The following is a 25950-nucleotide window of genomic DNA, read 5'->3' as shown; positions in this document are numbered from 1 at the left end:
TTCTAACAATCTTACCTCCAGCTGCCATTCTGTCACTTTAGCTCTGGAAGAGTAACATGCCAGCACTGCCAGTCATCTAGAGAAAGACAGTACCACATAGCATCTTGCATCCTTTTTACTAAATTTCGCAAGCATGAATACATACATACATCCCGGAGGGTGCAGTTAGTGAGTGTGAAGCGGTAACACTATTTGAGACTGAGTGCACCCCTGAAAAGGAGTAAATGGTGATGCAGAAGGAGAGCAGGAATTGATGGCTAGATGGCCACATCCTGCACCTTTAGAAACCCTTCCACCTCATGAACATTCTGTGCCCTATCATGCTGATGACTCCTTTTTATAGGGAAAGTGATGAGCATGTTGCCCCTTGCAAACCAGGCTTCTATTACTTGCTTGTTGCACCTGAGTGCAGCTGACGGGCTGATTTAGCACACGTGACTACTGGTGGATTGGAAGACTGTGGGCATAAATGTTTACTGCAGTGGTGAGTTTCACAGCCACCGGTAAGTTTGTCCTGTGGTGGAAGTTGGCTGCAGCTCAATCTCAATGAAATGGGACAATCTAAATCGATAAATTCGAGAACTGGGTTAAGGATGTGTGAGATCTGTAAGCGGGCAACATGTTCATGGCTTTCAATGTGGAAACCAGCCATTACACCGGCCATTCTCGCATCTGGAAATGCCATTGGTGTCATGTATCTCACATTATTGTACATAACTGTATCTTACCATGCTATACATGATTGTAACTAGAGATGACCTGTAACCACAAGCTTACCTTACCACCAGGGGTGCACTTACAGGAGACACTGGATACCTGTCCTCGACAGGTATATAAGGACAGATCTCAGGCAAGTGTGGCATTCGAGAGCTGCGTAATAAAGGTGCAGGTCCTGAGTGACCTTGACTTCAGTATGTGCCTCGTGTGAATCTGTACTGCAGGGACAGGACTTTACAGTGGCGACGAGTTACGGGATTACAGAATCCACAGAATGGCGACCAACGGCTCAGATGAAAAATACAATGCTGGAGATAATTGAGAAGACTTTATAGAAAGGCTCCAGCAAAGCGTTGTAACTAAAGACTGGTTAGGCAACGATAAGGCAGACAAGAGAAGAGCCGATCTCTTGACCAGCTGTGGCTCGAAAACATGTGACTTAATGAAGGACCTGCTGGCACCCGAGAAACCAGCAAGCAAGTCGTTTGAAGAGTTGAGCACACTGGTAAGAGTCTACCTGAAGCCAGCGAGCAGCCTACACATGGCCAGACACAGGTTCTACAACACAGACGCTGTATAGGCCAGAGCATACCCGACTTCATGGCGGAACTTCGGAGGTTGGCTAGCTTATGTGAGTTTTACGATGAACTAAGGAGAGAAGTACTGAGAGACTTTGTTATTGAAGGAATAGGCCATGCAGGCATATTCTGAAAGCTCATAGAGACCAAAAACTTGACCCTAGAGGCAGCAGCACTGGTTGCACCGACATTCTTGGCAGGAGAAGAAGAAACGAGGTTGATCTACATTGCGGGTACGACAACTTACGAAATATCGGAACAAGGGGTTCACAGCGTGAAACAAGCCGCTATCCCCACACACAGACAAAGGCAGGAGAGCAGGCCCTCAATAGTAGGCAGTGACGCCAGAAGCCATCAAGGGCCACATGAACGGCCGTTCACACCTCTTCAACCCACAATGTGAGCAATCTCTCTCATGAGAGAAGCTCAAGAGAGATCAGCCAGATGCAGCTCATCCTTTGGAAACAATGGAAGCGGTCTGTGCTGGAGATGTGGGGGAAGGCACTCATCAAGGGGGTGTCGATTTCAGCATGCTGTTTGCAGAAACTGCAACTATACAGGGCATCTGGCTCGCATGTGCAGAAAAATGGCAGCTCGGCTGGTATACGAATCGGAAGGGTCAGAAAGCGGACCAGAAGACGGTGGGGACAAGACCCGGGACATGATGAGGGTCCTACTCAACAGGATACCCGTCAACATGGAGCTGGATACGAGAGCGAGTCAATCTCTCATGAGCGCTCAACAATTTGAACAGTTGTGGCCGCACAAAAGAGACAGACTAAAGCTCACAAGGGTCGACACCAAACTAAGGACCTATACCAAAGAATTCGTCCCAGTCCTTGGCAGCGCCATGCTCTCAGTCACACACAAAGGGACAGTGAACCGACTTCCCCTGTGGATTGTCCCCAGAGATCTCCCAGCACCGCTGAGGAGAAGCTGGCTGGCAAAACTAAACTGGAAATGGGATGATGTTCCCGCCATGTCGTCAGAGGAACGGACCTCCTGCTCAACAGTTCTAAGTCGATTTGAACATCTCTTTCAGTCAGGTGTGGGCACCTTCAAAGGGGCTAAAGTCAAAATCTACATCACACAGGATGCTAGACCAGTCCATCACAAGGCTAGAGATGTGCCCTATGTGATGAGGGAAAAGATTGAACATGAACTGGACAAGCTTCTGCGGGAAGGCATTATCTCACCTGTGGAATTTAGCGACTGGGCAAGTCCCATCGTCCCAGTCATGAAGCCTGATGGATCCATACGAATCTGTGGGGACTACAAATCTACCATAAACAGAGTCTCCCTACAGGACCAATACCCGCTGCCCAGAGCGGAGGACTTATTTGCCACATTGGCTGGAGAAAAACTTTTCTCAAAATTAGATCTCACATCTGCGTATATGATGCAAGAATTGACCGACAAGTCTAAGCTACTCACCACCATCAACACACATCGAGGGCTCTTCATGTACAATCGATGCCCATTCGGCATCAGGTCGGCAGCTGCTATATTCCAGCGCAACATGGAGAGTCTGCTCAAGTCCATCCCGGGGACGGTTGTATTTCAAGACGACATACTTATCACGGGCAGGGACACCGACTCCCATCTCCGCAATTTGGAGGAAGTACTAAAGTGGTTGGATCAGGTAGGCCTAAGAGTTAAGAAATCCAAGTGCCTGTTTCTCACGCCCGAGGTTGAATTTTTGGGCAGAAGGATTGCTGCTGATGGAATCCGCCCAACAGAATCCAAAACCGAAGCAATTCGCCTGGCACTCAGGCCCCGGAATTTCTCAGAACTGCCCGCCTTTCTCGGGCTGCTCAATTACTTTGGGAACTTTATGCAGAACTTAAACACGCTGCTGGAGCCTCTCCACGTGCTACTCAGAAAGGGGTGCAATTGGTTTTGGGGGGACGCCCAGGAACGCGCCTTCAACAAGGCACGCAACCTTCTGTGTTCCAACAGTGTTTTGACTTTCTTTGATTCAGGTAAAAAGCTAGTTCTTACATGTGATGCGTCAGCGTATGGGGTCGGGTGCATTTTACAACATGTCAATAGTGCGGATAAATTGCAACCCATAGCTTATGCCTCCAGGTCACTTTTGCGGGCGGAGCGCGGGTACGGAATGGTGGAGAAGGAGGCGTCGCGTGTGTGTATGGTGTCAAAAAGATGCACCAATACTTTTCGGGGCCAAGTTCGCTTTAGAAACTGAGCACAAGCCCCTCACGTCCCTACTATCCGAGAGCAAGGCAATAAACGCCAACGCCTCGGTGCGCATTCAACGGTGGGCACTTATGCTGGCCTCTTACGATTACACCATAAGACACAGACCAGGCACAGACAACTGTGCCGACGCGCTTAGCAGGCTACCCCTGGTGACCACAGAAGGGTCCGACGAACAGGACTGTGAGATGGTCATGGCAATCAATGCCTTTGAATCCACTGGTTCGCCCATGACGGCTCGCCAAATCAGAGCCTGGACGACTAGTGACCCCACGTTATCCCTAGTAAAAAGATGTGTCTTAACTGGTGACTGGGCAGAGGCTCACGATGCCTGCCCTGAGGAGATCAAACCTTTCCATAGACGCATGCATGAGCTGTCACTACAAGCAGACTGCCTGATGTGGGGCAGCCGAGTAGTTATGCCTCTGCGAGGCAGAGAGGCATTTGTCCGGGAGCTCCACCGCGAGCACCCGGGGATTGTTCTCATGAAGGCCATAGCCTGATCCCACGTCTGGTGGCCTGGCATTGACGCAGACTTGGAGCTCTGCGTCCGACAGTGCACCATTTGCGCCTACCTCTGTAATGCCCCCAGGGAGACCCTCCTGAGCACCTGGCCCTGGCCCACCAAACCGTGGTCACGGGTGCACATAGACTACACGGGCCCATTCATGGGCAAAATGTTCCTCGTAGTTGTAGATGCATTTTCAAAGTGGATCGAATGCACTATTTTAAACTCGAACACCACCTCCACCACTGTGGAGAGCCTTGGAACCATGTTTGCAACGCACGGCATTCCTAACATATTGGTCAGTGATAATGGTCCGTGCTTCACCAGTGCAGAATTCCTAGGTTTCATGAGTGACCACGGCATAAATCACATTAAGCCGGCCTCCAATGGTCAGGCGGAGCGAGCAGTGCAGACCATTAAACAAGGCATGCTCAAAATCCAAGGTCCCACGCTGCAGGGCCGCCTGTCGCGACTGCTGCTGGCATACAGATCTCGTCCGCATTCATTGACTGGAGTTCCCCCCACGCAACTATTGATGAAACAGACCTTAAAGACAAGACTCTCATTAATCCTCCCAGACATGCAAGAAATCGTTGAGGCAAAGCGCCGTAAGCAAATTGAGCACCATGAGCGAAATTCGAGGGGGAGGTGGCATGAGATAGGGGATAATGTGTTTGTGCTAAACTATGGCAGGGGTCCCAAATGGCTTGCAGGGACAGTAACAGGCAAGGAAGGAAACAGGCTACTGGTGATAAAAATGGACAATGGCCAAACCTGCCGGAGGCATGTAGACCAAGTCAAAAGTAGATTTACCAACAACACTGCTGAACCAGAAGCAGACTACAATGTGGAACTCACATCACACCTGGTGGACAGACAGAGGGAACAACCTGAGGAAAGGACAATTCCAACAGACAGCCCAGGCGAGACACCAACAATCATACTGAACAAAACAGACAGCCCAGCAATCACACCGAAAGAAAAACAGGCACCAAGGCAAACAACTGAACCACAACTAAGACGTTCCATGCGAGAGCGTCGACCACCTGAGAGACAGAATCTATAAAGACAATAAGACGTTGGGGGAGGGTGGTGTCATGTATCTCACACTACTGTACATAACTGTATCTTACCATGCTATACATGATTGTAACTAGAGATGACCTGTAACCACAAGCTTACCTTACCACCAGGGATGCACTTGCAGGAGACACTGGATACCTGTCCCAGACAGGTATAAAAGGACAGGTCTCAGGCAAGTGTGGCATTCGAGAGGTGTGTAATAAAGGTGCAGGTCCTGAGTGACCTTGACTTCAGTATGTGCCTCGTGTGAATCTGTACTGCAGGGACAGGACTTTACAATTGGATCCTTCAAAACAATTCCTATCATGGCCTGTTCCCTTGATATAAGTGGAAATAGCAGCTGGAAGCAAAACTGGTGCAGGAATTGGAGTTGTAAATAAAAGTCACACAATGCAAAAACAATCAAGTCTATTGCAACAAAAGTAACACACCATTAAAAATAGAGATAGAACTTGTTTATACAGCAATAAAGCAAACTTGTAAAGTAACACTCAAAAATCTTAAATACCTTTATTTATTTAAATGCCTTTACCTGATTCCTAAAAGCCAAGTCATCTAGTCATTTGCCTATTTCACATGGGCAAGAAGCACTGTGAAAGAGGAGGCCAGATTCTGCTTGGGATCTACTACCATGCATTTGTATGGCATTTGCAATTACCACAACCAAATCTACGATCCTGGGGAAAATAGCCCTGAGATTGCTAGGCAAACAAATACACTTGCACAACTGGAGTGGGGAGCTAAGCATGTTTGATCTGACAAGGTCAGCTTATTTTAAATGATTTATGTTCCCTGAGCAGCTGGAGTTTTGCTCAAGGAGTATAATGAAGAAGGGTTGCTGAATTCTGAGCTTGGTATTGAGCTCAAAATTGAAGGGGCACAGTCACTTAAAGGTAAATGGTTGCCTAGATATGCTGCCCACAAGTACCTGCAGAATCTGGAAATAACTGTGGGAGAAAATGTCACACTTTCATGAATATGACAAATAAAGCTACCCAACTGTATCATATACAAAGGTCGATGGCACATGGTACAAATCGTAATCTGGCAACCAGTTCCACGTTTAATGGTCAACCCATGCCATATCCTCACACAAGAGGTTGGGGAATAGTTTGGAATGGTTGGGTAGGTATCCGACGAGGCAGCAATGCTGGATCCAGCAGGTAAGTGGAAATGCACTTATCTCCTGAATCTACCTGTCCTCACCTCCCTTTAGCTGGTGGGTTTCCCGAGGCCAGGGAAATCCTCCCGCCCACAGAAAATTTAAGATGGTGGATCATCATGAGGTATGGAACCACAATGTGATATTTAAAGTGCAAATGCACTTTCTGCGAGCGGGTTGGCTTCCCGCCCCCCCCCCCCCCCCATCCCACCTCCATTAAAACCATAAGTGGGTAGGTTGGTGGTGGGTTGGGGTCGGGATTCAGATTTTTAACACTTAAACCTCTCACCTGACCCTAACCCATCCAGTTTGGGGGATTAAAATCCCTTAATGTGTTTAAGATGATTTAAAACAAACTTTCCTTAAAAAAATAGCTTCCAATTTTTCTGAAATATGTAAAAAATGTCCAAGAAAAACACTTTGCCTGAAAGGTTCTGTTAACATGACATTTGATGTTGTACACCCTGACTTGTGCCTTGTAGATGGTGGAAAGGCTTTGGGGAGTCAGGAGGGGAGATATTCACCGCAGAATACCCAGCCTCTGACCTGCTCTTGTTGCCACAGTATTTAAGTGGCTGGTCCAGTTAAGTTTCTGGACAATGGTGATCTCTAGAATGTTGATGGTGAGGTATTTGGTGATGGCAATGCCATTGAAACATAGAAACATAGAAAATAGGTGCAGGCGTAGGCCATTCGGCCCTTCGAGCCTGCACCGCCATTCAATGAGTTCATGGCTGAACATGCAACTTCAGTACCCCATTCCTGCTTTCTCGCCATACCCCTTGATCCCCCTAGTAGTAGGGACTACATCTAACTCCTTTTTGAATATATTTAGTGAATTGGCCTCAACAACTTTCTGTGGTAGAGAATATCATTGGGAGGTGGTTAGACTCTCGTTTGTTTCTGATGGTCATTGCCTCGCACTTGTGTTGATCGAATGTAACTTGCCATTTATCAGCCCGAGCCTGAATGTTGTCCAGGTCTTGCTGCATGTGGGCATGGACTGCTTCATTTTCTGAGGAGTTGCAAATGGAACTGAACACTGTGCAGTCATCAGCGAACACCCCCACTTCTGACTTTATGATGGAGGGAAGGTCATTGATGAAGCAGCTGAAGATGGTTGGGCCTAGGACACTGCCCTGAGAAACTCCTGCAGCGATGTCCTGGGGCTGGGATGATTGACGTCCAACAACCACAACCATCTTCCTTTGTGGTAGGTATGACTCCAGCCAGTGGAGCGTTTTCCCCCTTTAATGTTACTGGAGCTCCTTGATGCCACACTTGGTTAAATGCTGCCTTGATGTCAAGGGCAGTCACTCTCACCTCATCTCTGGAATTCAGCTCTTTTGTCCATGGCTGTAATGAGGTCTGAAGCAGAGTGGTCCTGATGAAACCCAAACTGCGCATCGGTAATCAGGTTATTGATGAGTAAGTACCGCTTGATACCACCGTCGATAACGCCTTCCATCACTTTGCTGATGATTGAGTGTCGACTGATGGGGTGGTAATTGGCCAGATTGGGTTTGTCCTGATTTTTGTTGACAAGACGTACCTGGGCAGTTTTCCACATTGTCGGGTAGATGCCAGTGTTGTAGCTGTACTGTAACAGCTTGGCTAGAGGTGCGACTAGTTCTGACGCACAACTCTTCAGCACGACAGCTGGGATGTTGTCGGGGTCCATAGCCTTTGCTGTACCCAGTTCGCTCAGCCACTTCTTGATATCATGTGGAGTGTATCGAATTGGCTAAAGACTGGCTTCTGTGATGGTAGGGACCTCAGGAGGAGGCCAAGATGGATCATCTACTCGGCACTTCTGGCTGAAGATGGTTGCAAACGCTTCAGCCTTGTTCTTTTGCACTTGCGTGCTGTGAGAATGGGGATATTCCTGGAACCTGCTCTTCCTGTTAGTTGTTTAATTGTCCACCACCATTCATGACTGGATGTGCCAGGACTAAATAGCTTCAATCTGATCGATTGATTGTGGGATCGCTTAGCTCTGTTTATAGCATGCTGCTTCCGCTGCTTAGCATGCATGTGTTGCAGCTTCCCCAGGTTGACTTATATGATTTGATTTATTGGCCCCAATGTTAATACATAGGCGAGTTCCGAGTGGGGCTGGGGAACCAAAACTTAGTGGGTCGGATTCTCCAAATTTAAGTTGATTGCCTCATTAAATTTTGACTTCTGGTCTTTGCGTCTCCAAGCTCAGCTGTAGTGGTGATGCGCGCCCACTTCACAATCTCAAGGTGACTATTTAAAGGACCAATGCAATAATGTAATTTGGAGGAGCCAGGAGACATTTAACATGGATTCATGATGAGCCAGGTCAGCACCCAGATTCAACGATGCTTCCCTTGAAATATTGCTGAGTGCAGTCAGGAGCAGGAGAACTAGGGGGCTAAATTGGACAGAGCCCATAAACAGGTGCAGGGATTATGATGCAAATTGAGCCTGCGTCCGTTAAAACTGCTTATTTAAATTATTTTAGCATGCACCCACTCAACAGCGCCGTTAGCGCTGGCTGTATGCTAAAATCATCCGCTTCAGCAGGGCTAATATTGTGACAAGCTGACACCAGTTACTTCTAGCCTGCACTTCTTTGAGGGGAGGTGCATTATGGCTGGAGCAGGTGCTGGAAGAAATGCATTCTGAAAGACTAAATAATGGCACAATATGGGAGGGTGTGTGCTCCAAGGATCTCAGATGCTGCACTGGATGCCTTTGTGGAGAAGGTGGACAGGAGGAGAGGTGTACTCTATCCACAGGGGGCCAGGAGGACATCCGGACAAACTTTACGAAGGCAGTGGGACAAGAGAGCCATGGCAGTCAAAGCCATGAGTCAAGCCCTGAGGACCTGGATGCAGTGCCATAAAAAGTTCAATGACCTTGCACGAGAGGTCAAGGTCAGTGAATTCATCTTCAAAATCCTTATCCCAACAACTTCACCACTAATCTCATACACTGGTCAATGCACCACACCCCCATCACTCACCTACCAGCAATCTCTATCAATCACAGCTCATACCTCACATTCATAATACCACTTCACCCTTAGACATTGCAGCAAGCCTCACACCCACATCGCACACCTTGCATACATTGCCAGCTATTCAACTAAGACAAGCACATCACCCAAACAGATTACACTAAACTCACTGACATAATTCCCTTTCTCTTGCAGGACAAGCTGGAGCATAATCAGAGGTAGCAGAAGCTAACCGGCGGGGGACAAGTGCGGCTGCATGCCTTACCCTCATGGAGGAGGCGGTGCTCGCTATCATTGGAGTAGCCATTGCTGAGGCCTTGGCCAGCAGCAGAGCTAAAACCAAAGAAGATGAAGGTATCCCGGTACATAATGTTTTTTCTCACATCCAACTTTTCCCTCATCCCACAATCTCTTCTAATTTATAAGCTGCAGATAGTGTCAGCATCACTTCCTACCTTCCCTCCTTCCTCTCACCATTAACCTACCTTTGCGCCGTTCTCCTTTCAGATATCCAAATACTGCAACCTGGTGGAAGAGCAATAGGTGGAAGAAGAAGACGACAATGATGATGAAGAAACACCGTCACTCTATTTCAGACTCGCAACCATCAATTCAGATACAGATACCACTCATAATTTAGACACTAACTAAGAGGCATTTTCTGCAATTGGTGAGACATCAAGCATGAGTTGCCTGCTGCCATGGTAGGGGACAAAGATAGCACAGATACAACCTCCATCGAGGGCGAGGTCGTACACATGTTGTGCTGCAGAGGACTTAGATGAGCACTTGGATGGGTCAGGCTACAGAAGAAGACTGATGGGTATGCACAATGAACTGCTTTGTACATTTACAGGCCTGCCAGAAAGCCTGCATGCAAGGTCAAGGATCATGAATGAGTCCAGCACCAACTTGGCACAGCGCTTTGCGCAGAGCTTGGAGCCCATCCTTTCTAGCATGGAAGTGGTGACCAACTCCATTAGCGCACATGTGGACCTAACCATGATGCAGCATCTGGTGGCTGATGTCTCAGCTTCCATTGTAGAACAAACAGAAGTCTGGGTGCTGCAGTGGAAGCTCAGACTGTTGACAACATGGGTGTGGATGCCAGCGTTCAAAGGGTCTTGCAGGGTGTTACACCAGTCCAGCAATCTCTCCTCCAACAAATTACTAGGATTGTTGAGGCACCACCCTGGGGGACAGGCAGTGGGTCCGTGGAAGACAGCATTCGTTGTCCCACAATTGCCACTCCGCCATTGCCCTTGCTGTTGTCTGTTAGCCAGCTAACCCAGACTGCTGCCGCCCATGCCGAGATGGTGCAGTCCGCAGCCGGGCCTTATAGGCCCAGAGCTGCTCGAGGTTGTCTTCCAAGGCCATCTCCCCCACTGAAAGTCAGCAGCCTTCCACCAGCCATGCTGCAGCCACTGGGTTACCACTGCGTAGGAGCACTAGGACAGGCAAAGGCACATGGAAGACAAGCACTAAGTGAATCATCCTCCCTCTGCCAGCAACTTGTCCTGCTCTGACTGTCCTCTGTTCGTGCTCCAGGTCATACTCTATTCCAAGGGGAATTCCCACCAGTGCACTCATGTCTGGGAGCAATTAGTTTGCGCAGAAATCTTGAATTCATGACAAAGTCCTTCAGCACTTCCCACACCACTCCCTATAGACTTTAGCAACTTTAAGGAACTCTAAAAAAGCACCAAACAGTTGTATAGTCACAGCAACAGTCAGTAGAAATCAATCAGCCATTAACCTCAGAGTAGCTGATGATCCCTTTGAATAGCACTGGTTTGGGGGCCTTTCCTGCTGCTAAACGCATGCTCAGATATTTGAGTTTAAGTGAGGGTGTTGGCTGGAGCAGTGAGCTGGTGTCAAATCAGCAGTGTACGCTAATTGACGTCACGATCTACCTACTCTGCATACTTCCAGCAGACGCTCGCTGCGTGCGCGCTATCGCCCTCACTAAGATGGCGTCTGCTGCGACTTGTACCAGAATTATGCGTACGTGTCGCGGGCTGCGGGTGCCATTTTGGAGCCAAAGTGGCATGTGTAGTGCCGAAACAACGGGCACTAAGGAGCCGAATTTTGCAGCTGTAATTTTCCCTCGCATTTAGAGGAAGAAACTGCTGCTGTTACCAAGAAGGCATGGTTGGAGGTAGCTGTGGAGGATGATCAGCAGGAGCATTGTGGTCTTGGATACCATGTAGGAAGCAGTTTATTGACCTAATCAGGTCAGGAAAAGTGAGTCCATTTGCTGATTCACCTACATCCTGTTGTGTAAATGGTGACCCTGCCATGATGCTGATGGTGGGGGATTCGGCAATGGTAGTGCCGTTGAATGTCAAGGGGCAGTGGTTAGACTCTCTCTTGCTGGAGGTGGTATTTGCCTGGCACTTGTGTGGCACAACTGCAGAAAGGCGAAACAAAATGCAAAATTGTAAAAGCGAGGGAATTCAAACTAAAATGTCTGAATATTAATGCAGAGAGTATAAGAATTAAAATTGGAGAATTAGAGTCACTGATCAAAATAGAAAATCAAAACATAATGGCAATAACAAACATGGCTACAACTGAGTCAGGATAGGCAATTAAATATACCTCGGTATAAAACTTTCAGGAAAGATAGGAAAGAAAGAAAAGTAGGAGGAGCTGGTAATATTAAGGAGAAACAATGGGCCCAAATTTGGCCAGTACAGATTTCTGGTGTACTCACCAGAGGTACGCCACTTTTGTAGAACTCCAAGGGTGCCAAAAATCTTCAGGCCGAGTTTGGCCGATCCCCAGCCTCTCCTCGATGGTGGCGCAGTGTGTCAACTGGATTCGGAGGCAGAGTCAGGTCCCAGCGCTGAAAACAGTGCTGGGACCTCTGCACATGCGTGCTAGAGTGTGTGTGCATGCGCAGTAGCTCTTCGCCCCCAGAATCTGTGAGTATGCTCTGCAGGCTGTGTGGGAGGGGCCCGAAGCACACTGCCCCCATCCCTGGCCGAATGGGCTCCCTCATCGGCAGCCCGCTGCCTTCCCTTCACATAAAGGTAGGACTTCTATTTTTTATTTGTTATTGATTGATTGATTGCTTATTACTTTGGTTTTGGTGCTTTAGGTGCAGGGTTCCTTCTATTTTTTATTTGTTAATTAATTGCTTATTACTTTTTGTGCTTTGTTTGTGCTTTGTAAGTCTTGGTGCTAGGTGAAGGTCCTCTCAGCTTCCTTGTATTTTTTATTTGTTATTGAATGCTTATTTTTATGCTTCGTTTAATGCTTGGTGCTTTAAATGTACTTACCTGCGTTGATTTCTTAACTCTCCGCAAGGGTTTTCTGTGCGGGCCATAAATGGCCACATACGCTGGCCTGTTAATTTGGAGCAACTAAAGACTGGATCAACTGGGCTTGTATTCACTGGAGTTCAGAAGAATGAGAGGGGACCTCATAGAAACATATAAAATTCTGATGGGGTTAGACAGGTTAGATGCAGGAAGAATGTTCCCAATGTTGGGGAAGTCCAGAATCAGAGGTCACAGTCTAAGGATAAGGGGTAAGCCATTTAGGACCGAGATGCGGAGGAACTTCTTCACCCAGAGAGTGGTGAACCTGTGGAATTCTCTACCACAGAAAGTTGTTGAGGCCAATTCACTAAATATATTCAAAAAGGAGTTAGATGAGGTCCTTACTACTAGGGGGATCAAGGGGTATGGCGAGAAAGCAGGAATGGGGTACTGAAGTTGAATGTTCAGCCATGAACTCATTGAATGGCGGTGCAGGCTAGAAGGGCCGAATGGCCTACTCCTGCACCTATTTTCTATGTTTCTATGTTTCTATGTTTAAATGGCCAAAACAGGCGTAGGTGGCTGGTAACGCTCCCTTTTGAAAAAAATAAACAAAAAACTCCTAACTAACTCACTTACATTGGCACAAATTAAATGTGCAGAATTGCGATTTTTAAGATACTCCAAAAAAATCAAGTTGCTCAAAAAAAAAACGGAGCAACTCCTGGCCAAATTTTGGCCCAATAGTAAAGTCATAAAGTGTAACGGGTTATATAATATGGCCTAAACAGAATTACTTTGGATTCAGCTGAGGAATAGCAATGTCACATTAATGGGAGTATAATGATGAATGTCAAACAATGGAAATGAAATCAAAGATGAATTTTGTAGACATATTAGAGAGGTATGTATTAACAATAGATTTTTAATCATAGGGAATTTTAATTATCTAAAAATAGACTGGGATAGTGAAAAACCTCGTGGTGAGAAAGAGAAGGTTTTTGGCAATGTGTTCAGTAGTGTTTATCCAGTCAATATTTTGCTGCTCTAACAAAAAAGGAAATAGTAGTTGACCTGATTTTGGGCAAGGAAATGAAATGAATAGTCGCCCCAAAAGTAATGGGCACAATGTAATTAGTTTCAATATATGAACTGAAAGGAGAAATAAAAGTGCTCAACTAGAAAAATACAAATTATGGAAAGATAAAACGTGACCCTGTCCAAATTAAATGGAAGGTACATTTGGCAAGAAGAACTATAGGTTATATTAAAATAGAATATGAAAATGCTACAAATCAACTATATTCCACAAAGGAGAAAGGAATTGTATCAAAGGCTGAAGTTCTGTGAAAGAACAGGGAGATTACATCAAATGTGATTTAGTGCTGATGGGCAGATAATAAAAAAAGACATTGAGGACCAATCTAAAGAATATGAAAGCTTCAAAAAGGAGATTTGAAAGGTTTTGAGGGATTATGAGAGAAAATGAGCAAAAGCATGGTAGAGCATTACAGACTCTTTCTGTAGGCACATTCGTAGTGAGGTCCAGTCAAGAGGTGAAGGAGACGAGCTGGTAATGGAGAGTGAGGGAATGGCAGAAATATTACCTTGACTCAGTTTTCACAGAGAATGTGCACATTGAAATTGTAGAACCACCAGATAGATGTAAGACAGTTAGTTAGTCGAGATTATTATCAAAAATAGTTCACTAAAGAAGTTATTCAACATAAGTTAGACAAATCACCATGACGTGATAATTTGCATCAGGGGATTCTGATAGAAGCTGGGGAAGAAATAACAAAAGCTTCATGGGGGTCATTGTGATTTTGTAAAATGAATGACAGAGATTCAGTGAATGAAAACTGGGAGAAAGTCAAAAACACTCTCCATACTTTCCATAATTCTTTGCAAAGAAAAACTGTGCCAAAGGATTGGAATGTGTCAAATGTGACAACCCTCTTCAAAAAGGAGAGAGGAATAAATCAGAAAATTATACCTCAGAAAGTCTTGATTTTGCTGTTAGTAAAATACTAGAGGGGGAGCTTAATGTTCACCTTTGCGATTTGGTTGTAAACTAGCCGAGTGGATCGCCCCAGTTATAAAACTTGCTTGATAGAAATGGAAATCGGGCAGGTTTCATAACAGTCGGGTGATTGTCTTTGCCAGGCTCTGCCAGGTTACCGGGCAGATGGCAACTTTAAAAGTCTATAAAATGGGATGAAATTATTAAGCAATTGGAGAAATATGAGATACTCATGACCAGACAGCACAAATGTCTAAAAGGCAGTTTGTGCTTAACAGTACAAAATTTTTTGAAGAAATAACAGAGCAGATAAAAGTCATGCAGTGGTTCAAATGGATTCTAAAAAGCATTTGATAAGGTACCACATAAGAAGCTTATGGCAAAAATGGCACATGGAATAAAAAGTATATGGCCACATGGATAAAGACACTGGGGTTGAAATTCAGGTACGCCAGAAAACTAGCATACCTATGATTTTTAGAGTGGTACTTACCGCTGGAATCCTTGGTATGGTAAGTCGAGCCATTTTCAGGACTTTAAAGTCCCACAGGAAATTATTTGTAATGGGGGCAGGCCTTAGACTGAAAGCCAGGCTGTCAATCAACGGTGGAGTCATGTTGACGTCACAGCTCGTGTGCATCACCACGCTCTCTCCCCTCCGTTAAAGGGAAGAGATTCTATAATTTTTTATCTTTGGCCACTGGGCCACCAGGGAGAGCTTTGGCCTGGCCAACGGCCTGGCATCCAAGAAAGGGTGCAAGGCTGCCCATTGGCAGCCTGGCCAAACCCGGGGGGTCAGTATTTTGCCGGCTGATCAGCAAGTCGGCAGGCAAAAAGTTTTCCATTGTGGGCCCTCCATTTTAAGGGCCACCGTGCTGCCGGGTCTCACTCAGTGCCGAGATGGTGTACCGGCAGAAAATCTTGCCGGGGGCACCGCGCGGCGGGGATCGACGTATTCAGCTGAATATCGGGAGGTAAATATTTTTATTGATTAAAATAGGCAATACAACCACTCCAGTGGGATGGGGTCCAGACCGAAAAATCTCCGACCTGAATTTATGTTGGGTCGGCCAGTTGACCCCAAAGCATTGGCCATTCGATTTTTAAGAATGGCCGCCGCAAACGGGCAATAATGGATCTCTTTGAGACCCTGAATTTCGGCTCCACTTAATCAGCAGAAAGCAAAAGGTTAGAGTAAAAGGAAAATTCTCAGAATGGAAAGGTATGAAAAAGTCTCTGTATCTGAGCGACTCATTTACTATAATTGTAAATATGACATAGGAATTGAAACAACAATATAAAAATTGACTGAAACCAAATTTTGGGGGAATATGGTAAATTATGGTAAAGATTGGGAAAGAGTGCAGGAGGATAGTAGTATTAGGCAGTCCCTCGTGTCAAGGATGACCTGCTTCCACACCAAAAAAAAGATGAGTTCACAGGTGTTTCAATGAGGGACCTAACATTCCAGGTCCCGAGCTAAATCTTGAAGAGTGGAAGATGCCTGTGCGTGGATTCTTTTAACGTGGAGTGGCCGTTGCACACCAGCCACCACACGGGCTTGACAGATCAAGGCCTTGGTCCAGTGGCAAGGGTTAACCAAGACAACTAGAGACCAAGCTCTGCTACGCCATTCCTGGGCCCCGTCTCCGTTGTTGTTATATGCTGCGCCACTCCTGGGCCACGACCCCACCGCTCCTCGACTCCAACACAACCACTCCTGGGTCACGACCCCACCGCTCCTCGACTCCAACACAACCACTCCTGGGTCACGACCCCACCGCTCCTCGACTCCAACACAACCACTCCTGGGTCACGACCCCACCGCTCCTCGACTCCAACACAACCACTCCTGGGTCACGACCCCACCGCTCCTCGACTCCAACACAACCACTCCTGGGTCACGACCCCACCGCTCCTCGACTCCAACACAACCACTCCTGGGTCACGACCCCACCGCTCCTCGATTCCAACACAACCACTCCTGGGTCACGACCCCACCGCTCCTCGACTCCAACACAACCACTCCTGGGTCACGACCCCACCGCTCCTCGACTCCAACACAACCACTCCTGGGTCACGACCCCACCGCTCCTCGACTCCAACACAACCACTCCTGGGTCACGACCCCACCGCTCCTCGACTCCAACACAACCACTCCTGGGTCACGACCCCACCGCTCCTCGACTCCAACACAACCACTCCTGGGCCACGACCCCACCGCTCCTCGACTCCAACACAACCACTCCTGGGCCACGACCCCACCGCTCCTCGACTCCAACACAACCACTCCTGGGTCACGACCCCACCGCTCCTCGACTCCAACACAACCACTCCTGGGTCACGACCCCACCGCTCCTCGACTCCAACACAACCACTCCTGGGTCACGACCCCACCGCTCCTCGACTCCAACACAACCACTCCTGGGTCACGACCCCACCGCTCCTCGACTCCAACACAACCACTCCTGGGTCACGACCCCACCGCTCCTCGACTCCAACACAACCACTCCTGGGTCACGACCCCACCGCTCCTCGACTCCAACACAACCACTCCTGGGTCACGACCCCACCGCTCCTCGACTCCAACACAACCACTCCTGGGTCACGACCCCACCGCTCCTCGACTCCAACACAACCACTCCTGGGTCACGACCCCACCGCTCCTCGACTCCAACACAACCACTCCTGGGTCACGACCCCACCGCTCCTCGACTCCAACACAACCACTCCTGGGCCACGACCCCACCGCTCCTCGACTCCAACACAACCACTCCTGGGTCACGACCCCACCGCTCCTCGACTCCAACACAACCACTCCTGGGTCACGACCCCACCGCTCCTCGACTCCAACACAACCACTCCTGGGTCACGACCCCACCGCTCCTCGACTCCGCTGCTCCTGGGCCACGAACTCTCGCCTCACCTCGGCCCCGGCTTCGTCGTTCCTCTGTTGCTCGCTGCTTCTCCACCTGCACCTGGGTCCCGACGGCACCGATGGTCCTGCCCACGCTCTAATCGGTGACCTAGATTATGGCGACATCAATCCAGCCGCCCTCCTTGAAGCTGTCGCACTCTTAGACGAGCTCACGCTACTCTGTGCAGTGGCTGGCTCCTCCTTATATCTTATATCCCCGACCTACCGCGATGGTGTTCCCTCACAGGTCGGTGGGGTGCCGTCTGAAGCAGCGCCGGGAGTTAACAGTGACAGCTTCAGGAGTCACGTTTCGGGCAGCCAGCCGCTGCCATGGCGGAAATTAAAGAGGAGGTGCCGAGTGCAGAAAAAAAACGTAGCTGTTCCTGATGCGGTTTCTTCACGTGGTCATGGCCACGATCACTCAGCCCGGCCGGGCTGATCGCACTGCGCCCCCACTCCCGATGGTCCAGATAGATACTTTTTTCTTTTGCAGAGGTGGCAGATTGGCCCTTCCCTTTAATTGAGGGAAGAGCCCATCGGACGCAGCAGCGCTGCGTGGCCCAGTGCATGGTGCTGCTGAGCCATCCACTCTGTTACCGCGCTAGGAAGGAAAAAGAGGGCTTCCACTATCTTCCTGGGGTGGTAACCCGACTTTCTCAAGCGAGGTGGGACGGGACTTCTGCGTCTGCCGCAAAGTTTTGCGCCCCTGGACGTTACCGCCCCAAAACGGGGCAATAATGAATTTCACCCCCTAACTTGTAGTAGAGGAGCAGAGGGTGGTTGGTTTGAAGATACAATCTATTGCTCTCGATTCAAAGTTACTTCATTAAAATTCATATTATCTGATGATTCAATTTATTTTAGCACTAAATTCCCACTTTACTGAGTTATTTATATTGCTTAATGCAAAAAAGGGCTGACCTAATAGAGATTTCAAAATTAATAATAGTTGCAATAAGGTAAATCATGATAGACTGTTTCCACTTGTCAAGGAGATGTAAATAAAAGGACGCATATTTAAAATAATCAGAAAAAGTTCTGAAGGAAATGATAAACAAAATCACAGAGGATGGTTAGAATGTGGAATTCCCTGCCACAGATCATGTTGAAGCAAAGTCTCAATGGGGCTAAAAATTCAGTATAGCCCAGTTAGAGGCGGTGGCACCGCCTAGTCGCTAACTTTAGCATCGAGCAATGTTTACCACCTCCAACCGGGATATTCAGTTTTAGCGCCCCAAGACGGAGTGAAGCGATAAGGGAAGTGTTCCACACTCCTCTTAGGGCGCTAACTCCGTTTCCTGGGGTGGTAGCGCAACATCGTAACTGAAGGTCTGGTGCTAGGAAACGTGGCGTCCTAAAGGGGAGGTCCGCTGGAGTGACACAGCAGGGACAGGGAAAGAAATGGCAAATTAAGTGAATAAAAATGAAAAAAATCAAGGCCCATCTGCTGAGCCCTTTCCTTATAGCCACTGGAGGTTGAGGAATGCCTGGTTTCCCTGTCGTGATTAGCGGCAGGCACTAATGCAGACGAAACCACTGAAGTTCACGACCACGGCGCAAACGGAGCATTGCACATGCATCTATGTCACCATGTGGTGGCGCTAAGCAACCGGATTGTTCGGCCTATAAATTCTATTTTGTTAGGGCCAACAAGCAAGAAGGTGGGATCATGCGAGGTTGCTCATATGGAGAAAACCAGTGGGGCAGACTTGATGGGTTGAATGACCTGCTTCTGCACTGTAGCATACTAACATTCCTTATGGAACGTGCCTGCTCCACTGGATTACCATCCAGATGATGATAATGAAAATCTACGTCTCAGTATCTGACAAGATTAGCTACCCACTCTTCCTGTGCTTTCAACATGGTCATGAAAGCATTGTAGCCAGGATCATAAAATTACCCTATCGTAGAGTCCAAGCATTTCAAGTATGCTAGGATTCAACGCTCACACAGTCTATAAAGCGATTGCTGTTCCTGTCATTCACAAAAAGCATTTCTTGCACAATAATCTGAGTTTCAAAGGATTTATGGCTATTCCATATATTGCATAGTTTATCATAATTGATTGCAATTCTTAGAAAATTGGCTGCTCTAAGTAAAGTATATGCTATTACACATGTAAAATGTATCATCTATAAATATGCTTTGTAAATAGAATCCTAGTCATGAGCTCAATCCCAGAAGTCAATATTAAATAAATTAATGTTAGATCGCTCCAGTTATCACAAGGGAAACACCTTCATACTGTGAACGAAACTTCAGAGAATGCATCATTATTACAAAGCTGTACACTGAGTAAATAAGGGGAGCAAAATTGCACCTGTTTAGAGCCCTGTTAGCGCCTTCGGGGGCGGTAATGGGGCGCAAGACAGTTTTTGTCTGGGAGAGGGGGGTGCTACCACCTCCCGGGAAATTGCCCGGGAGTTTGCAAAGGCACAGTCGAGGAAGCGGTGCACCCCGTGGTTAGTGCCCTGCGGCAACTCATTTAACGTGGGGGAAATTGCCCCACGGTCATGTGGTTGGCGCGAGCGGATGTCAACGCCAGCTTTGTGGGTCGCGAAACTGGCCAACATCTTAAAGGGAAGGACGCCAGTGCCTCGGGTCACTATCTTTTATTTGCAGCCAACTCTCGGGTCGGCTCGATGCTGGTGGCCCTAGCATGGTCCGGGATGCCATCGTGCAGCCCCACACTCTGTCTTGGGTGCCAGGCTGCTGACCTGGTCGCAGACTGCCCGGTGGCCCAGTGGCAGTCATCAGAGGTTGTGCAGAGAGCGCAGCGGCCTTCACTTTAAGCAAAGGAGAGGGACATTGAAGTGCGTCAGTGCTACGTGGAGCAGTGCTTTCCCTGCCCAGTAGCGCCCCGTGGACTATGTACAGTAGGCACCTCAAGTCGCTGGAGACACACCACCAATAATGTCTCTGCAAGATCCTACAAATCCCCTGGGATGACAGACGCACTAACGTTAGCGCCCTCATCCAGGCCAACATTGAAGCACTGACCACACTTGATCAGCTCCGCTGGGCAGGCCACATAGTTCGCATGCCAGACACGAGACTCCCAAAGCAAGCGCTCTACTCGGAACTCATCCACGGCAAACAAGCCAAAGGTGGGCAGTGGAAACGTCACAAGGACACCCTCAAAGCCTCCCTGATACAGTGCAACATCATTACCGACACTTGGGAGTCCCTGGCCAAAGACTGCCCTAAGTGGAGGTAGTGCATCCGGGAGGGCACTGAGCTCCTTGAGTCTCGTCGCCGAGAGCATGCAGAAAACAAGCGCAGGCAGCGGAAGGAGCGTGCGGCAAACCAGATTCCACACCCACCCTTCCCTTCAACCACTGTCTGGCCCACCTGTGACAGAGCCTGTGGTTCTCGTATTGGACTGTGCAGCCACCTAAGAACTCATGCTAAGAATGGAAGCAAGTCTTCCTTGATTCCGAGGGACTGCCTATGAAGTTGATGATGATGAGCGCCCCAGTTACCGACCCCTAGGGAACTGGAGATTGCGCTTCACTTCTTTGAAGGGCAGTAAGCCCAATTCAGTGGTGTGGGTGGGACTTCCATGCTTGGCGCTAAAAGACCCAGCCCCGGAAGGTTACCGCATCCAATCGGGTTACGGTGCAATTTCACCCGCAAGATTTCTTTCCACTACCAAACTCCATTAGTCTGCAATTTAACTAGTAATCAGTTATGGTATCTTGTCAACAGTTATTCAATTGGTGACCCCCACAAAAACTCTAATAGCATTTTTCTACCACAGCCAGACATGCTACAAGATTACAAAAGCAAAATACTGTGGATGCTGGAAATCTGAAATAAAATCAGACAGGATCTGTGAAGAGAGAAACAGAGTTAACATTTCAGGTCAATTACCTTTCATCAGAAAGATTCTGTCGAAAGGTAATCGGCCTAAAACATTGTGCCGAAAAATGCCGTTCTCGTGGCGCGATGCGCATGCGCCAAGAACCGGCTTTTCCGATCTGTCAAAATGTCTTTTGACTATCTGCCCAACTCATGCCCAGCGAATGTTTTTCAAACTCTTACGCCTGGTAAAAGCAGGCGTATAACCTACTTTTACCAGCGTAAGAGTTTTAAAACATAGAAAGGTTACATTTAATCACTCATTTTTATATGACTAACCCTGTCCATTAAGGTAAGTTTATTTTTAACCCTATTAAAACAGATTTTTAAAAAATCAAAAAAATATTTTTTTCCTAAAACATTTAATTTCATTCAATTTCAATTAATTTTAAATATGTGAGTGTTTTTTTTTAATTTATTGTGTTGTGTTTCTTGTTTTAGGGGGGTATTCTCATTGATAGTAATGGGATCTCGTACAAACAGTGCTCCCAATATTATCAATGAGAATACTAGACAGTGATTGTGGTCCAGGCCCATGTGGTTCCAGGATACACATCCATATCTGGAGGGCATGTTCCCATACACTGCACAGCGAATGGAGGCCTCTGACCGGAATCCTATATTCCTCCGCACCACCAGGTATTTTCGGAGAATTTTTTCGGGTCGGAGGCGTTCGTCCGCAATGTTCCCCCCAATTACTCTGTTTCTCTCTCCAGAGATGCTGTCAAACTTGCTGAGTATTTCCAGCATTTTCTGTTTTTAGTTATGCTGCAAGATTCATTCTTCCTGTGTTCTTGAGTGTTTGATGTTAACATGCTCAGTAGTTCCTCAGTGGATTCAGTAGTATACAGTGTTTGTATTTGAAAATATGAAAGCATGTGGAGAGAGGGACTAGGAATTCCTTATAACCAAGAAATTGTAATATATATAGCTCCACCCAGTGGACTACTGTGGCATTGCAGCCATTGCTGTTTACAACAATAAAGAGGGAACAAGTTATCAGCCATTTAATAGCCTGTGTGTTTGTGATGTCAAACTGAAAACATAACATTTGGTGAAGAAGATAGGATAATCAGATAACCTAGTTGAAATTTTTGTTGGTGGATAATTCAGCTATGTGACAGAGAGACTTTGAGAGCTTCTCTGTTTTGATTAACAGCTACAAATCTAAGGTAAATTCCAAGCACACTTGCCTGAACTGTCAGAGTCCAGATGGTCGCACCTATGGGAATAATAGGGCACTTGGGGGAAGTTTCAATGCGACTGTGAAAGTTTCAGAGCATATGTGGAATGGCTAGAGTTGTTTTTCACCGCAATAGTATCATCGAAGTCCCCGATGATGAAAACCATAACCAGGTGGCGTTGGAAAGAAAACGGGCTATTTTCTTAACTGGAGCAGGGCCCAAGGTGTATGAAACCCTGAAAAATTTGCTTGTGCCTGTCAAGCCAAAGGACACATCACTTAAGCAGATTGCACTACAGTCCTGCGTTCCTGGAAATTGCTGAAAGTTATCGTTTCGGAATACGAGATCAGTTAACCGAAGAAAGTATCAGTGAGTACATTGTAGCATTAAAAAGGCTATCTATTCACTGTAAGTTTGGAAACTTTCAGGACTGAGCATTGTGTGACCACTTTGTTTGTGGGATGAAAAAAGTGAAGGTATCTTCTTCGAAGTAGAAAACAAGTGGTTAAGTTTGCTTTGTAAATATGACAAAATAAGTCCATATCTTTTGTTATGTATGACCATGCAAGTTATGTATGATGATTGTTTGTTATAATTACTTCTTCATTAAAGAGGGAGAAGTGTAATACATATATAGCTCTACCCAGTGGACTACTGTGGCATTGCAGCCATTGCTGTTTACAACAATAAAGAGGGAACAAGTCTCGTGACTGGCTCCTGAAGTTATCAGCCATCTTAAAGTCTGTGTGTTTGTGAGGTCGTACCAAAAACATAGCAGAAATGTGCAACGTTTAGACTAAAAAAGGTGAAGCCACCTGAAAATCATCTAGGATGCATGCAAAATTCATGCTTACTCCTCATTAAAATGGTTATAATCATGATTCTAATCTAAAAGCTCAAGCTCACTGGCGTTACACTGAAAAGGTGAACCAATATCAGGGGCAGTCAAATCGCAATTAATGATTGCCGCTGGCTTTTTTCACTCTTTAAAAGTGAGGTTCATTGATGCTGTAGCACCTCATTCTCACCATTGGTGGGTGTGCAGCTGCCTCAACAACCATAAGAAGAAGGAAAAGGAGAAATTATTTACAAATTCTGATGGCAGATCATCGCCCCAGGGAGAGAGCCCGGGTTCTCAGATGAAGCTCTGGAGGCATTACCTCAGTGTGGTGGAGAGAAGGTCCTGTACCCGGCAACTGGCAGGAGATCCTCGCCAAAAGTCTGTTGTACAATGTGGAGGGAGGTGGCACACCACATCATGGGCAGCACTGAGGTCCCCAGGTCCCATACCCAGAGCAGAAGGAAGTTTAACGACCTCACACAGGTGGTCAGTGTGAAGGCTTCATGAAATGCTACATATTACCATCTATACCACAAGATTCACACACTGCTCAATGCACCATGCCCCCAGCATTCTCAAAGCAACAATATCTACCTCTCAACACTCACACCCGCATTTCACTCCTTGCACACAATGACATTTATTCAACTATGGCAGGCACATCACCCAAACACATTGCACAGAATCACTCACACACTTGCCTTTCTCTCGCAGGCCATGATGGCTCACAACCAGCATGAGCAGCAGCACACAGGCGGTGGCCAAGCCCAGACTGAAGAGCTGAGCCAGCTGGAGATGAGAGTGTTGGAGATCATTGAGCGGCAGGTCGTGGGCACTGTGGGCACCGATGACATTTACCCCTTGGGGAGAACAACGGTATATCCATTCCTACTCTTCTTAAATACAGAGAAGTGTGAGGTAATGCATTTGGGGAGGGCTAGCAAGGCAAGGGAATACACATTGAATGGCAGGACACTGAGAAGTGTAGAGGACAAAATGGACCTTGGAGTGAATATTCACAGATCCCTGAAGGTAGAAGGCCAGGTAGATAAGGTGGTTAAGAAGGCATGCGGAATACTTGCCTTTATTAATCAAGGCATAGAATACAAGAGCAAGTAGGTTATGCTTGAACTGTATAAACACTAATTAGGCACAGCCAGAGTACTGCGTGCAGTTCTGGTCACCACATTACAGGAAAGATATGATTGCACTAGAGAGGGTACAGAGTAGATTTACGAGGATGTTGCCTGAACTGGAGAATTTTAGCTTTGAGGAAAGATTGGATCAGCTGGGTTTGTTTTCTTTGGAACAGAGGAGGCTGAGGGTAGACCTTTTTGAGGTGTATAAAATTATGAGGGGCCTAGATTGAGTGGATACGATGGACCTATTTCCCCTAGCAGAGGGGTTAACAACCAGGGGCCATAGATTTAAAGTAATTGGTAGAAGGCTTAGAGGGGATTTGAGGGGAAATGTATTCATCCAGAGGGTGGTGGAGGTCTGGAACTCACTGAAAGGGTGGTAGAGGCAGAAACCCTCACTACATTTAAAAAGTATTTGGATGTGCACTTGAAGTTTCCAAAGTATTTTTGTCAACCTTGTTAGCAGGAATGGTAGAGATCCAACAATAAACTTCTTGACTTTGCAAAGGAAGAGCAGAATGATTCATGTCTTGTTGCTAAATCTTCTGTGGTCAGCGCAACCCTGTATGCCAGTAAAGTTGGGAGTTACAAGCAGTGAGCCTCACCTGCGCCCTTGCATATTGGGAAATCATGGGCATACTGTACAAGATTCTCCATCCATTAACTTGAACATAAACTGACAATCCTGAGCATTCCACCTGTGATATCCCCTCACAGGAAGTGAACTTGGTAAAATCAGGCTTGATTTTCCACAGGGTGTCAGAGAAATAAATACCATGTTGTTGCTGAGGTAATTCCCCAGCCTTTACTCTGCCTAGTTGCTGATTTTCCCCTCACTTTTCTTTCTTTGGACTCTGTTAGCTCAAACAGCAGCTGGATGGAGAAGGCACATGAGGCATGGCAGCAGAGCAAGGTATCTGTAGGAGTCTCAAATTTAGAGCCAAATAACTGATAGGATAGCGTCTGAGGACCGATAGATTTATTGAAAGATTTCACAAATCAATTAGTTGATCTCCCATAGTGTTGCACTCTAGGGGGATGATATTCAACATCAGCAGGGTACAAAATGGGCAGTAGTGGATTGACTGGCCATTATACACTATACCACGTATTCCATCCCTCTCCCTAACATCAATCTGAGGGTGACCAAGACTGTTCACAACCTAGGTGTCATATTTGACCCTGGAATGAGTTTCCAACCACATATCAGCCGCATAACTAAAACCGCCTTTTTTCATCTCCGTAACATTGTCCGCCTCCACCCCTGCCTCAGCTCATCTGCTGCTGAAATCCTCATTCATGCTTTTGTTACCACTAGCCTTGACTACTCCAACTCACTCCTGGCCGGCCTCCCAACATTCTATACTACGTAAACTTGAGGTCATCCAAAACTCAGCAGTCCGTGTACGAACTCGCACCCCTGTGCTTTCTGACTTACATTGATTCCCGGTTAAACAATGCCTCA

This window comes from Pristiophorus japonicus, chromosome 4, assembly GCF_044704955.1.
Source record: "Pristiophorus japonicus isolate sPriJap1 chromosome 4, sPriJap1.hap1, whole genome shotgun sequence".
In the NCBI taxonomy this organism is placed as follows: Eukaryota; Metazoa; Chordata; class Chondrichthyes; family Pristiophoridae; genus Pristiophorus; species Pristiophorus japonicus.
Note: the sequence above shows the minus strand (reverse complement) of the source record.